The sequence below is a fragment of the Dipodomys merriami genome, unplaced genomic scaffold (genome assembly GCF_024711535.1).
Source record: "Dipodomys merriami isolate MVZ:Mamm:240054 unplaced genomic scaffold, mDipMer1.0.p SCAF_68, whole genome shotgun sequence".
Classification (NCBI taxonomy): Eukaryota; Metazoa; Chordata; class Mammalia; order Rodentia; family Heteromyidae; genus Dipodomys; species Dipodomys merriami.
The window spans coordinates 6,262,817-6,269,171 of NW_027206268.1; the positions used below are offsets into that span (position 1 = coordinate 6,262,817).

At 47.9% G+C, this 6,355-nt stretch overlaps 1 long non-coding RNA gene across 1 annotated transcript in view; it reads left to right on the forward strand.

The window, feature by feature from the left end:
- Positions 1–337: 337 nt before the first annotated feature.
- LOC138815906 (uncharacterized) overlaps positions 338–6,355 on the forward strand; it is a 251,806-nt gene continuing 245,788 nt past the window's right edge. Inside the window, exon 1 of the long non-coding RNA XR_011368525.1 lies at positions 338–385. This is a non-coding gene — a long non-coding RNA (uncharacterized lncRNA). The remainder of the gene's footprint in view (positions 386–6,355) is intronic.

Here is a 6,355-nt window from a genome sequence, read left to right on the forward strand (position 1 = left end):
TACTTGAATTCTGACTAAGTAAGGCTCTAAGGCCAGAGCTGGTGGTTGGATGGAAGATCTCTAGAGATTTCAGGCTCATTACTATTTAATCTTCAGGTTGACGTTAATGACCTCTGACTGACCTTACACAGTGAGCTGAGGAGAGAGGTTCATAGAAGATCATAAACACACCAGCCATCCCCAGCAACCTCATTCATTAATGGAAGCCTTTCAGCTTTTTAACTTTTTCTATTAGCAGATATACATGTGTAATCTCTGGGACTGGTGATATTTAGGATGCACGTACGTTGTCTCTATCTGCAGTGCGTAACTGGTTTTTACTTGTTCTTTTTTTCAGATACAGTGTTGGTGATCGAACCCGGGACCCTCCTGTCTTACATTTCAGGTAAGTCATCTCTCACGGAGCTGTACCTACAGCCTGAGATTTCTTTTCTTTCAAAATGTCTGTATGCTTTCCACCGGGCATCTGCCAGAGATGTAAAAGTTACAAGTCTGGGAAGGTGGAGGGATTGTCAGTGAACGGCGCTTTCACCGAGCATGAAGGGAAGGTAAGAAGTAGGAGTGAAATTCCTGGGGCTCCACACAGACTCAGATACAGATTGACATCGGCGTGTTGACATGCGTGTGTTTCTGGTGGCTCCGTGTTTAAAGGAGTGTAGACCCGACATTGTGTGTGCAAGTGCTCATGCGTATTGTTCTGAAAACCATGTTAACAGCGTGTCATGTCTAGTTTGGAAAACACTGATCTACTCCGCTCAGCTCAAGCGGGGATCTGGCTCTGGGTTGTATAACTGGATTCTAATCAATCTAATGAGTCTCCATGATGGGATTGCATTGTTTTCCTTCTTAGCGGAAGCGAATGACATGTTTGCCTCTGTGTCCGGGTAGGAGGATTTCTGCAAAGAATTCCTCAAAGATTAAAAAAAAATTTGGACTTAATGTGTATGCATGCAGTTGGGAATACAAAGAGATGGTTCTAGATGACCTTCGAAACCCTTATTTCTGTCTAAGCAACAAGAGTTGACAGTAACAATTTGTTCCATCCTGCCATCAGTTAATAATAAGACCCCACGGAAGTCCTGTTCATCTGTGGATCTCAAATTGGATAAGCTGCTTTTTAAGTTTATGTACATGCTTCTGTTTCTGTGAGATGATGTATCTCTTATCAGTTTATTTCCAAAGACAAGTATTTTGATCTGGACACTCAGGTTTTAATGCTCAATGTTAGGACAAATGCTCTCGCTTGGTTCCGTTGCTCACGGCTGACACTCTTTCTCCTGAACCATCACTTGCCTTTGGATTTTTTTTGCGAGTTCATTGGAGATAAGAAGTCTCTCAGATTTTTCTGCCAGGACTGGCTTTGAACCTCAATCATCAGAGCTTACCTCCTGAGTGGCTAAGATTATAGGCATGAACACCAGCCCAGACTCAAAGTAATTGTGTGTGTGTGTGTGTGTGTGTGTGTGTGTGTGTGTGTGTGTGTGTGTGTGTGTGTGTGTGTGTGTGTGTGTGTGTGTGTGTGTGTGTGTGCGTGTGCGCGTGCGTGTGCGCGTGCGTGCACGTGCGCTCCTGGGTTTGTTTCATTTGAATTCCTTCTCTTTTTCAAATGATATTTTTGTTACCTGTAAGTAGTTACACGGAGGAGTTACCATTGAACAAATCAGTTTCTAAGTACAGTGCGTCTTTATCATCACTCTTTATATTTCTTTCCTGGGAAGAGGAAATGCTAATGGACACAAGGGTCAGGGTTTGCATCTCCTGTTCCTGAACTTCCTTCTGATTTAAAATTCTTCCCAAACTCAGCTTATGCGAAAGAGTCCCGGCATTTGGGGGGCGGGTGGTGGTGGCAAAGCAAGCAGACAAATGTGAGGGAGAGTTTGGGATCTGTGTTCCACTCCTAATGTTGACTCTTTGTAAGGCAAATGCAGGCATAATGCCCCATCAGCCACTTTTCCTGGTTACAAAGCGCCGTGTTTTCCTAATTCTTTCCCTGTTTCCTCCCTGTAAGTTACCAGTTAGCTACAGGCAAGGAAACAAACAAGCAAACATCTTCAAAAGTTATTTTGACCTAAATCATTTCCTGAACATGGACTGACCGACTCGCAATGCTTACTTCTGGATGACGGATTGACACTTGCATCTCTAAGTGCAATCTCACTGTTTCTAGAAACCACGCTTCCGTTTACCGATAACACCGACAGACACGTACAACTGTCTTGCTTCTTCTTTGTTGATCGCCTCGGAGAAGGTGACTCCCAGGGTCCTGAGAACACAGGACGAGGAGCGTGACAGAACGTGGTGTATCTCTTGGGTGGCTTCATGATGTATTTTCCACGTAGGCCACCTGGATGGTGGCTGGTGGGAATTCACGCACTGTGGACATGTACCACGTCTCATCGTGGCAGACCCCATACGGCCTGGACAGCCTGGACCAGGACCAAGAAGCAGGTGAGTAGGAGAAGCAATGGCGAGAAAGTCTTCACCAGTGGCATCTCTGAGATTGTGCTGGTCAGCCTGGAGCTTGGCCGAAACCAGTCATGGAATCTGCTTCATCTTTGGCTCTGCCATGGTCTGTGGAGGGTGTGAGCTGGCATTGTTGGCTTAAGAGACCTGTGGTTCACAAGTTGGACCATCCGCTTTTTGTTGTTGGTGTTGGTCGTGGGGCTTGAACTCTGGGCCTGGGCGCTGTCCCTCAGCTCTTCAGCTCAAGGCGAGCGCTCTACCACTTGAGCCACAGTGCCACTTCCAGTTTTCTGGTGGTTTATTGGAGATAAGAGCCTCATGGACTTTCCTGCCCAGGCTGGCTTTGAACTGTGATCCTCAGATCTCAGCCTCCTGAGTAGCTAGGATGACAGGTGTGAGCCACTGGCGCCCAGCTCACAATCTGCTTTTTAATAATAAATATTGTTTTCCATTCTCTTTGGCTTCTATGAAATGAAGTATCTGTTACTTGTTTATTTCCTAAAACCATTGTGCTCGGTTCGCTGGTGGACTCTAAAAGAATCGAGGCCAAGGATCGACCTCGCGGTGCGGACGTGCCCTGAGAGGCCACGGCCGAAATTGAAAACAAAAATACTACAAAGAAAATGGCTTCTAGCTCCTGTGAGCCCCACACGGTAGAGTTAAGGGTTTGGTTGACAATGTGGGGTGTCTGGCACTTGCTTTTCACCTCTGTCCGTCCGTCTGAAAAGAAAGCGAGCAGCCTGTGCTGTTTCTTGATTTGGGACGGGGAGAGGCACTATTAGAACCTTGTTAATTACAGCTCAGTGAACCTGGCAGCCAAAGGAAAAATAGAATTTGCAGTACAGTGGTGCATGCAGGAAACCCAGATTGGCAAGCATATGGGAGTCTGGCATCTGGACAGAGCCTTCCCCGCCATCTGCAGGCTCAGAGGTTATTCTGGCAACTTCTGCAGCCATTCCAGTGATTCACGGGCCTGGGCTGAGGACGCCAAGCAAGCCGTCCAAGAGGCCAGAGGTAGCCACAGCCCCTGGGAGCGTCTGTCCCTTACAGGAGCTGCATTGTTCCGGGCATCCGACGGCCATCAGCCGGTGGGCCCGTATTTCACTGTGACGGCAGCAGATGTTACTTCGTGCTCCCGTGTTTGCTGCTATTATCTAGAGATGGCAGTCAGTTAGGCTTTTTTTTGGAGGGAATTTGCCTCTCCTGGCTCTGGTGAGAGGCGGGAAACAGATGAAGGGACATCGAGTTCACAGGTCATGAAGATGAGGTGCATGGATCTGATTCACGGCCCCGGGCCCCCCTGGACTGCCCCCTCCTCCATTGCCTTAGCGGTATTTATTAGTTGTTCAAAGAGGCCGCGTTGGCACGGGTCGCTATGTGCATAAAATGGGCCCTCCTTTCTCGGAATAGACTGACCTGAGCAGGCCGCGGTCTGTTTTCACAAACGTAGACAGGAGATTCGCACTGTATTCACGTCTCCGTACCTTCATTTGTGATGACTAGACTGTGCGCACAGGGCTGGCTGACACTATAAAACACAACCTAGATCATTTCTTAGATGATTATCACCTTCCCAATAGGAAAATGCTATGCTCACAAGCTGGATTAAGAAGTTGGTTCGAGCCGGGCACCGGTGGCTCACACCTGTCAGCCTTGCTACTCAGGAGGCTGAGATCTGAGGATTGCGGTTCGAAGCCAGCCTGGGGAAGAAAAGTCCCTGAGAGACTCTTATCTCCCACGAACCACCAGAAAACCAGAAGTGGTGCTGTGACTCAAAGTAGTAGAGCGCTATTCTTGAGCAGAAAAGCTCAGGGGCAGCGCCCAGGCCCTGAGTTCAAGCCCCATAACCCACCCCCACCCTGAACAAAAGAGGATTAAACTCATCACACATTCCACCCCAGCTGTTTTTTTTGTTTGTTTGTTTCTATGAAGTAGCTACAGAACTTTCCAACACAGTATACTGATGGTGCGGAGAGAGAGAGAGGTTCAGACTTCAAATCTCTTAAAATAAGCCCCTACGTGTGATGGCTTGAATGAAAAATGGAGCCATTAGTTTACTATAGAAACCTCTGTGTTCAAAAAAAAAAAAATCAATTACAAGAAGGGCGAGTCCCTGCCGTCCACACGAATGCGTAGCCAGCGGAGAGACCGGAGATGAGCTCCACCCTGGCCTGCTCCCCGAAGGCTGCTGTGGCTGAGGACTGGGGCTAGCGGTTCCAGGCTGGAGGCGGCATACACGGGCAGGCCAGCCACGCAGGATGGGGACACCCAGAGACAGCTCGGTCTCTCCGATCGCAGCGTTTTCCTCAACCCAAAGAGAGCTCCAGATCAATGAATGGTGTAGTCTACGGATAGAGGAGGAGCGAGGCGGTGGAGTCTCAACAAGCCTGTAGCTGTTCAAGCAGAAACAGAGAGAGACCCGGACTTAAAGGCCAGGACGCCACCGACCTGAGACACGGCGGCTTCCGTGACCAATACTTGCTCTGCTTTCCGTTCAAAGGCCGAGAGTGTGCCGACAAGCCCATTATTTGGCTAACTCTGCTAATAGGCTGATGCCAGAGAGTCCTCCCCGAGTCGTCTTTCTTAGAGTCCCCAACTTTAGGTATTAAAGAATCGAAGTAGTGACCGCCATGGCATTCCCACAGATCCCGCCCTGGTTGGGAGGCCTGGTTGCTGGAGGCCAGTGTGTGGACTACCGCCCCGTGATTGTCGGAGGCAGCGGTGTTTGAAGTGGATGATTTGGGTTCCTATGGATTCATGTTCACACTGGCTGTGATTAAATACGGAGCGGATCCCTACGCTGGGAGAAACACTGCCCGGGAAGAAAAATGCTAAACGGTGCTCTTGGCCACTGCCACGAGGCTGTTTATCAAAGACACCGACGCTTTCAAAGCATTGCGTATTAAAATGATATTCTGTTCCTGAAGGAAAGAAAAAAAATAACGCTTTTGAAGAGCTTTGCATGTGTTTTAATTCAGATAAAAAGTCTTCAAGCCCCCGAGGAGAAAGATATTATAAAAAGACGGTGCTTGTGCGGCCTCTGTCCGTGGAAGATTGTGTGAAAGTAGCCCTCCTGGTCAGTAAGGTCCCGCCTGGCACCTTCTCGGTTTAGTTTTCTTCTGGTGTTTGACAGAGGGGGGATTTTTCTGTTCCGCCATATTTCGATTGCCGAAGTGTAAATGTATATTTCCAAGCGTGTGCATTGAAAATATGTCAAGATAGCGATTGGAAAGAGAACAGAGAAAATACAAATTTTTTAAACACCCTTCAAAATCCAAAGGTGTCTAATTTCCCATTTCCTCCTTCCGTGGAAGCTTGATCTCCGTAGTCTTGCGTGGGGTGTTTTCACAGATAAATGGTTATTTTGTTTAAGTCTTACAGTATGTTATGCCTTATAATAGTCTATGGATGTCAACAGGTGGTTAGGGTGGTAAAGCGCGGTAAGGTGCAATAATGTAGGACAACGCATTACTTCAATCTTGCAACTCCTCCTTGGAGGCCCGCATCTCCGTCGCGTTGCTGCCTGCCAGTGGTGAGAGCTATAGTTCCCTCCTTACCTTGCTTTCCGTTTACAAATGCATTCCCATGTCTTGCACGTGCTGTGGACAGTGTCCCTCACGTAGCCGCATTCTTGTGGATTTTCAAATATGAATATATTTAGACAGCTGGCTAGCTACGGATTCTGAGGCGTGCAATGGGTTCCTTTGGCCCTGTGCTCCAGGAACTATTTCTGTCGTGTTCAGAGAGCTAGAGTGTCGTAGATGGAAAGAGCCCCGATTTTCTTCTGCCTCCCATTTTAAGGATTGGGATCTACTTTGACGAATCTTCCTATTAAGATGCAGGAAGAATGGCCGCGGAACAAAACAGAACTGTTGCGTGAAGTTAGAAGGAT